The sequence below is a fragment of the Merops nubicus genome, unplaced genomic scaffold (genome assembly GCF_000691845.1).
Source record: "Merops nubicus isolate BGI_N331 unplaced genomic scaffold, ASM69184v1 scaffold10465, whole genome shotgun sequence".
NCBI classification, from domain to species: Eukaryota; Metazoa; Chordata; class Aves; order Coraciiformes; family Meropidae; genus Merops; species Merops nubicus.
The window spans coordinates 4688-13708 of NW_008610286.1; the positions used below are offsets into that span (position 1 = coordinate 4688).

Genomic DNA, 9021 nt, shown 5'->3' on the forward strand with positions numbered 1-9021 from the left:
GTAAGGGCACTGGAGGAAGTTGTCTGGTCTTACTTCTCCCTCAGATCTCCCTGCTGACAAGCTCCTGCAAGATGAGTTGTATTGGTGCATGCTCTTTCTGCATGGATCCCTGTTGCAGGAAGAATGAAGGAGAGGGACCCTGATGTAGAACTGCAGGACTGTTCATCTTTCTCTGATTCCAGTGCATTGGATGCATGTCACATTTTGGTGTCCATCCTCTGGTGGCAGATTTGCTGTGATTGTATTTTGGTTTCCCTTTGAACCTATAGATGTTCTTTCAAAGAACATCTTCCATCATATTTCTGGAAGATCTTCCAGAGAAGCGGTTCTGGGAGTTTCTGCTTTCCCATATATTTCTAAAATTTATTCCTATATCAGAAGCAAGATCTTTCTTACATGATTTTGTTGCCATGATTAAGTCTGTGTTGTTTTTAGATTGTCATTCAGATACTGAGGTCAGTAGTACTACATTAAAAATAGAGGTTCAGGGCTTCACAGGGACAGATTAGAAGCCAGGAGAACTTCAGGGGTGCTGTTGTCAGTGTAATCACAGAGTTTTCTACCTGTAAAAAGATTCTAGAGCACCCAAGTGGCCTCTGAAATAGTTGCCTTGGTTTTCAGGCCTGGATTTATTTTATATTGGTAGAGAAAAAGGTTCAATCTAGTCATCTTTTAAGGATGTTGAGAGTGAATCAGCTGCTTAATCATGGCAGAAGCAGGAAGGAGCAGCAGCAGAGTTTGCCTCTCTGCTGCAAAAGAAAATGTTTTGAACTGTGGTGTGGTTCACTAGAATGTTAATTACCAAAATGTAGAAGAAATATTGGCAGTGACAATGACAAGGCAAGGTCTTGCAAGGCTGAGGGGGAGCTTTCTGCACATGCATCATGCAGTGAAGAGATGATGGACTGTGTGTAACCCTTGCTCTGTGCAAGCACACCCCTAACAGAGGCTTTGTTCATATGAATCCATGTGGTGACTGAGTGTAGGGTGTCCTGATGAGGCTTGCTTAGGGGATGGAGCTGCTCTTAGACAGTGAGCTGGGCAGCTGAGGAGACAGGTGATGGCACCTGAGGTGGACAGATACAAAGTGTGTACTCCAGGCTGCAGGTAGTCAGCTGGGTCTCTGCTGTAAACGTTTTCACACAGTCCAAAGCTCCAGTGTATTTGGAAATACCTCTGCAGAAGGTACTCAGGTGGTATCTCCCTGATGCAGGCCTTAGAACCAGGGCAAATATCTCTTTTCTCTGGAGGAGGGCAGCTGCAGTGGAACAGCTGCCTCTGAAGTGACCATAAAAAGTTAGCCTATGGTATTCACTGTTCTTTTTAACTGGGGTGTAATATCTCCTTCAATCTATGCAGTGCTAGATGGATTGAATTAGGGAATGCCGGAATCATTTTGTAGTTTCTCTAGTATACACTTGCAGTCATAAATATTTAAGTTATAAAGTAATCTCGTTATCCACAAAACATACTCATGTCATTAGAGCACGTTTTTATTCTCCAGAGGTGTCAGAAGCTTCCATGCATTCAGAAACTACACACAGTAGTTTGCACATAATCAAAGTGAAGCTTGTTTCAGGCTAGATAAACTATGTCCAAGATTACTAAATTGCTTGGTGGCCGTGAAGATGGTTTATAAGGCTATATGTTTTAATATATGCAGCTCCATAAAAATGAAAATAAAATTTAGAGGATCCATCATTAGATTTGGAAAACAATGCTTAACAGATTTATTGAAGGAGAGTATTGTTTATACTGAATTATTCCAGACCAGTTCCAGTTCAGTGTCTTTTTAAATGAAATGGAAGAGGTATAAATTGTACCCATGATAATGCTAAAGCTGTCTAGAAATGTTATAAAGTTGGGATTTGCATATAATAACTGACTAAAAGCTAGCAGAATTTTTGACAACTTATGAATTAGCAGGAGGTAAATATGCCAGTACTGGCAACTTCAGCCTTTTGGAAAGTATGAATTAGATATTAAAAAAAATCAGATGGTCCCCAGAAGTCATAAGACTTAGGCTTTTTTCTCTCTTGAAAGGACAGATGAGTTTGTCAGTTAATTGCTGGCTCCCAGGAGCTGGAATCTGAAGGACAGTACTATGTAATAGGTGATTCTGAGTAACGTTGTGGGAGGTTGTAGCAGGGTTCTTTCTCTGAAGGCAGTTGGAAGTACTGCATTTGCTGGTGGTTGGAGAAGCATTTACTCCTTCATGCCTTTGTTTCCTGAACTTTGAAGTGCCACAGATCAGATTGTGTCCAGTCTCTGCACCATCTCTGTTGGGTGCACGTGGGAAAGAGAAGTTCCTGAGCTGCTTTTTGCAAGGGCTGTCCATCTTTCTACAAACCTTCAAGGCCAGGGACTACAGGCTGTGTGGGGAACGTGGGGTTGCTTTCCAAAGTATGTGGGCCAATGTTTTGGTGGGTTTTTTAGAGCTGCTGATCATGAAGACCTTCAGACAGGGCAGAACAATGTTTTGCATCATGTTGGTGTCATTGGAGAGAAAGTAAGATTGCTGAAGATGTCACTCAGAAGTTCTTGGGTTTTGCTTTCTCCTTGGGCTGCAGCCATGATGCCTTGGAACCCCCTCTTGCAGGCTGCCTGGGGGAGCTTGAATCAGGTGTTGTTTGGGATGGCAGCAAAACTGCAGAAAATTATCTAGGAGACTATAGCCACCGTCTTCTTTTTATTTGCTAGTCACTGCTTCGTTGTTGTGAGATGGTGTGTGGTGAAAGGTGGTGGGTTTGAGAGCACTGTGAAGCTGTGCCTGTGTGGACTGCTCTTGGTGCGCTTGAGGCTGCGTCCTGAAAACGCAGTATGGCTGTCAAAACCTGACTGTTGTGATTTGAATAATTCTTTGCCTGCTCCCACTGCTTCCAGAAGTTGAATTGTATGGATGTCTGGTTTTCCTTCCATGGCTGGACTGTTGCTGTGAAGAGCTGGACAGTGATTGTGCATCCCCCTTGATCTAGAAGAGTGGTATGTTGCTTTGTGCTTCTGTATTTAATGACTAAACAATTAAGTTAGGGGAGGTAATTTTTTTTTTTTTTTTTTAATTGTGAAAACTTCAGCTGTTAGTTTTGCATTCATTCAGTGATGTGTCTTCAGTAGGAGCCTATTAATGCATTTTCTGTCTTTTAATTTTCAGTGCAGGGTCGTTTCTCTGCTGGGTGAATGGGCAAAGGGAGGCATGGAGCAACTGGAGCGGGTGCCGATTTTAAAGTTTTTGGGCCAGACAGTTGCTCTTGAGCTCTTGAATAGACTATGGGACTATTAAGTTTATAGCTGCTTTGGGTTTTAGTTATCAAGATAAAGAGGAATTGCTCCTAATCTTAGTCATTCAGCTGTGCTCTCAGAGTCCTCATCCTTCTAAAAATGTTTTCACAGGCCAAATGAGGCCACCAGCAGCGTCTGTGCAATCTGCTTGTTTTCTGACAGCAAGAGGCACCTGACTGGGCTTTTGACTTCCTTTGGCTTAAATAACGTGGATTGGTTTTTTCCTGGAGTCAGCATTTTTGAGTGGCCTAGGGAATGAGAGGTCAGCATCTTTGGTGGGTTCTGGGGGGCTGATGTTTCTTGGAGTATGATCTTGCAGGTTGATGATAAGCCATCAACAGATTTGCAGCTTCTGTGTATGCAGAATAGTTGTATCTTTAATGGAGTCTGAGGGCACAGGGAACTTGAGAGAGGTGCTCTGGTTTGAGATGATGAGAATCAAAAGGGAAGCAGTGGCTTCCCAGTAATGCAGCTGATGAAGATGAAGCAGTGCTCTTGCTCTTCCTGAGGCTTAGCAGAGGGTGGGAGCAACACTGCCTTCCTGTAGCAGCTCTGTACAGCTAATATTTTTATTTCTGTGTAGTCACATAAAAATCTAGATACAAAAAAGAAGCAACTCTGAGTAAGGAAGTGTTTGGGGGTTTTATTTGTTGCTTTTTTAAAGTACAGCTGCTTCTTCGCATTGAATCATTCTTCAGTTTTTGACATGAGTTACTCTACTGCTGCTGTACAGTGGCAGGAGTGTAGTGAAGCCTAAGTATGAATTTTCAGTTTATCTTAAACAATTTGAAAGTGCTAAGTTCTTCATAACTCATTCCATTGAATAGCTGGCTGAAGTATTTGAGACCAGTTTGGGAGGGACAGGGGAAAGCAAAAGGGTGTTTCTGAGACGTGGTACTGTGTGGAAAGAATCACAAGACCATGCTAAGTTACGAAGTGTTAAAGTCTGTGGACTGTACTGAAAACCTTAATTGGTGGCAGCACCTCGGGCAGTTACTGGAAGGTTAAACATAAGAAGCATTACAGGTACGTTCAGTGCAATCCAGAAAGTGAACTTGTATAAGATGAAAACTTCACGCTCTCCGGGGGTGGGTCAGAAGCAGCCACCTTCTGAAGACTGTGTCTCAAGGCTGAAATGTGATTTCAGTGTCTCCCAACTGCCACAAACAGACGTTAAAAATGTCACGTTTTGTGGTATTCTGTTATTATTTGTGGTCAGTTACAGTTTTCAAGTCGATCCTGGCGTTCAAGGCACTGAGATTTTGATGAGTCAAGTAGGGAAATCAGTTGTTCTTTATAGAAACGGCAAAATGCTACTTTTTGTTTCACTCGCAGTTGATAGAAGTGCTTGTTTGTCTATTAATTTTCTTTATTTGGGTTTTTAGTAGCATAGTTGATGATCTTGTCCACATGAAAAACTGGTTAATTATTGTAGGCAGCAGTGTATAAAGAAGTATTGCTGCACTGTGCTGGATGGAGTCAACAACTCATCGTGTAGATCCTTGTTCATCTAGTGCGAACAAATAATGGAGATTGTCTGCTAATCCTGGCAACAGGGATCTCTTTCAGAAATAAGTCTGAGTTTAATATATGCTGTTGCCTTAGTAATAAGGTCAGAGCTGCTGTGGTGCTTCTGAAGGGGCTGCCTCAAAAGCTTCGTGTGTGTGGCTGTAACACCATGAATACAGTAGAGAGGCATGGTTTGGTGTTTCACTGTTTAACTGCTTCATGCCTCTGAGTTTTACTATCAGCTGTGAAGTTCACATACTAGACATGTCCTTTCAGTTGCCTGCAACTTGTAAACACTCTCTGGAACATGTCTGCATGCTTTTCTTAAAGCTTCCACACCACCCTGTTGTTTCTTTTCCCACTTCATTGGAAGGGGTATGGAGCTGGCAGCACACTCTTGCTGCAGCAAGGGCAAACTGTGTCTTAGGCTGCATCACTGAGTGTTAGCAAGCACATCAGGGGATGTGATTACTTCTCCTGCTCTTGTTAGGTCACATCTGGGATACTCTGTCCCATCTTGCCTCCCCCAGTTCCAGAGAGATATTGGGAAACTGGACCAAAACATTTAGAGGGTTGAACTTCATTCGTGGAGACAGAAAGGCTGAAAGAAGTGGATTTTTTTTTTTCAACCTAGGGAAGAGAAGGCTGAGAGAAATCCCATCACAGTCTTCAAGTGCTTCAATCACAGAATCATAGAATTGTTTTGGCTGAAAGAGACCTTTAAGGTCATCAAGTCCAACTATTAACCCAGCACTGCCAGGTCACCACTAAACCCTCAGCACCACATCTACACATCCTTTAAAACACTCCAGGGATTGTGCCTCCACCAGTTCTCTGGGCAGCCTGGTCCAGGGCTTGACAACCCTTTTGGGGGAGAAATTTTTCCTAATAACCAGCCTGAAATCTCCCCTGGCATTACCTGAGGCCATTTCCTCTTGTTCTATCACTTGTTACCTGGGCGAACAGAATGACCCCCACCTCTCCACAACCTCCTTCAGGTAGTTGTAGGGAGCAATGATGTCTCCTCTGAGCCTCCTTTGCTCTAGGCTAAAAAAATCCTGGTTCCCTCAGCTGCTCCTGGGCTTGTGCTCAGCACCCGTCACCAGCTTTTTTTGCCCTTCTTTGGACACACTCCAGCACCTCAGTGTCATTCTTGTAGAGAGGAGTCTAAAACTGAACCCAGTACTCGAGGTGTGGCCTCACCAGTGCCAAGTCCAGGGGGGTAATCACTTCCCTAGTCCTGCTAATGATGGTTTGTATGGAAGATGCAAATGCAGGGATGCACAGGACAAGATGAACTAGGTGCAGGTTGCTCAGGGGAATTCCATCTGGATGTAAGAAAAGAATTTTTTGCCATGAGAACAAGTCAACATTGGAATAAGTCTCCCAGGGGGTGGTAGAGTCACCCTTGCTGGAAGCAACCAACGCTGTTTGACATTGTCTTGGGTAACCTATCTCAGGGCCCTCTTTTCAACAGAAGGTGGGACCATATGTTCCTGGAACTCTTTTTCCAGTCTTGATTTGAGTACAGGATGTGAGTCTTGGCAGACTGAACATACCTACTGTCAGTCCAGCCTACTAGACTGTGAGTGAGTGACTGGGAAAATCTAAAACAAAGTAGAGGGAATAACTTTTATTTAAAATATATAGATATAAATTAGGTAGTGTGATGTGTGCATTTAATTGTCAGAGCCAGGAGCAATTTTTCCATAGTGTGTGTGGGGTATTTTGGTTTTATTCTCTGTTGTTGTTTTTTTTTTTTTTTTTCCTTAGGTTTTTTTTTAATCTTGTCTTCCTGCTTATTTGCAGGGCAATGCAAAACTGTATTCAGCAGTGGAGTTTAAAATAATGGATCATACATGCAAAGTTAATTAGCGAATTGCAAAGTCCTGGTTCTAGTTAGTGAATATTTCAGAGGAATTCAATTAAGATTCTTAAGTGTGGGACTAGTTGATCAAAAATAGAAGAGTAAGGATGTGAAAAAACCTCTCAGCTGTGGAGTGCTTCTATACAATAAAGGCTCTTTGAGAGAGCAGAGCAATGTACAATAATTAGATGTGCCATACCAGCCTTTAGAGAGTAGTAAAATCCTTGCAGATAATTTGTTGTCAGGGCTGCCACTTCCAGCTCCTTTGTGTTTAGGGCCTGAATCTCCCATATGGGGGATTGCAATGCATTTTCATCCTAAACGTGGCATTTTGAGCTCACGTTGCGTAACGCTTCAGATGTTGGCACTGGGAGATGCTATTTTGAAGGTAAGAGAACATGCTAAAAATGCACTGGTGATAATATGACCAGGAATTAGTTCAAGCTCTTAATTCCCCACTCAAGCACTTTGCTACACTTCAAGCGCCTCACTAGTGAGGTTGATTTCAACACTTCTGACTGCTCAGCAGCCTCCAGAATCATTCCCTTGTGAAGGCAGGCATTCAAGTGACCAGCACTTTGCATGGCAGTAGAAGCCCTTTGTTGTGTTGCTTTTCTGGAGCAAACAGCAATAAATAGCATTAGAGAACGGGTTTTGTTATTCAGATGAAGGCCTGAGCCTGGTAATTTGATGTCCTGCAAAGCCCGTGCTGATTTATGCCTGTCTGAAGGTTGTGCAGAAGGCTGCCAAGTCGGGCACTGGGGGTGGGAAGCATGGAAACACAGGGGATGTTCCCACAGCCTGACCCTGGCAGGGCTGGGTGCCATGGATGATTGCCACAGCTCCTCTTCCAGCCTTTTCAGGTCGCCCCACAAGTAGGAGAGGCCAGCGCCGTGCGGGGCACGGGGGAAGAAGGGGCTTGGGACAACCAGCCAAGGTAGCTGGCAGCAGAACTGGTGCCACTAACAACATGGTCCTTGTGCTTGCTGCTGGGAAAAGCTCCTCCAGAGAGCACCTCTCCTGGGGCCTCGCAGTGCCACGTGGGCTCACACTGGACTGTGACAGTGTTGCTGTGAGTTCCCTGGGGACAATGCAGCTCTGGAGGAAAGCAGCGTTTGGCCTAGCCATGATCTTCCTGCTGGCTTTAAAGCTGGGTCCGGTGGTAGCCCAGCTCTTCTGCAGCTGCCTGGATGGACAGCAGCAAAATCTGGTGGGATGTTCGTTAATCCTGCTCTTCCAAGGCATCTGTGGGGAGATGGAAAAGTCAGTTTTCATTGCCAGTTGGGGTCAAACAGCTTGCTTGGTCCGTAGGTGTAGGTGCAAGTCAGCCCCTTGTCCTGTCATAATGAAATTTCCAGTAAGTAATTTTAAACTGTAATGTCCAATCTAATCATAAAATCCATAAATGTGATAAAATAGTGCTTCTGCTGGCTAGTATTCAGCTCTTCTCGGGCTGCTGGCCAGTGGTAATTTTCTTGGCCTGCGCACGTCTGTGAATACAAATCTTGGGAATAAAAGTGAAGAAGAGACTATTTTTCAGCTGTTTGTAGTGTACTTTTTTCTTTTTTAAAGCCCTTGTGTATTATGAGCCTGCCCTTGTAACCTACTGACTTTGTGAGATCCCTGAATGGTTTTCAAGATTTGCTTTAGAAGCACCTTTTCAAAGGTTGTCTTCCCCATCCCCTTCTTTCTCCCCTTGCAAACATGAGACTTTAATAACTTCTGAGACCTTGGGGAGTGAACAGTCCTAAAGACATGCTTTGTAGCACACTGTGACCTTTTCAGTGCACTGCACAAATAGTGTTGTTGGCTAATATGTAATTGGTGGCATGTTGTCTGGCAGGGCTTTTAGGTGGAACCATCAGGTAAGAAATACGCTTTTTCATAAAGCTGAGAGCGCAGTTGACGTGGGCAGCTGAGGTTCAGGAGATCTGGCTTTTCTTCTTACCTCTGTCTCTTGTCATTGCTCAAAAACACATGAATTCACTGGAAATGGAGCTCTGCTTAAGAGTGCAGATATTAAAATGGAGGCAGCCTTTGTTTTTGTAAAACATCTTGGGATTCTGGCTAAGAGGAATTAGTGTCCTTAAGGAGGTGATCTGTGAGAATTGGTTAGCAGCCACTGGCTGAACAACATGCTGTTGGAGAAGTTTCATTGGAATGAAAAAACGTGGAGTTCAACAGAAATGTTAGTGGGAAAATTTTAAGAAATGCTTTGGCTTTCATTTCCAAACTTTGTTTCACAAACATCAAAACATTGCATTTCATTTGCTTCATCTGAATACACATTTTAATTTAGCAGGATGTTTAATATTTCATAGCTTGTCTTTAGTACTGCATACCCCCAAAAGGTACTATCCTGCTGA

At 43.5% G+C, this 9021-nt stretch overlaps 1 protein-coding gene across 1 annotated transcript in view; it reads left to right on the plus strand.

Annotated features, from left to right (window-relative positions):
* The window catches only part of LOC103773496 (mitogen-activated protein kinase kinase kinase kinase 4-like), a 92200-nt gene that overhangs the window by 817 nt on the left and 82362 nt on the right, over positions 1 to 9021 (plus strand). The gene's annotated exons all lie outside the window — the stretch shown is intronic.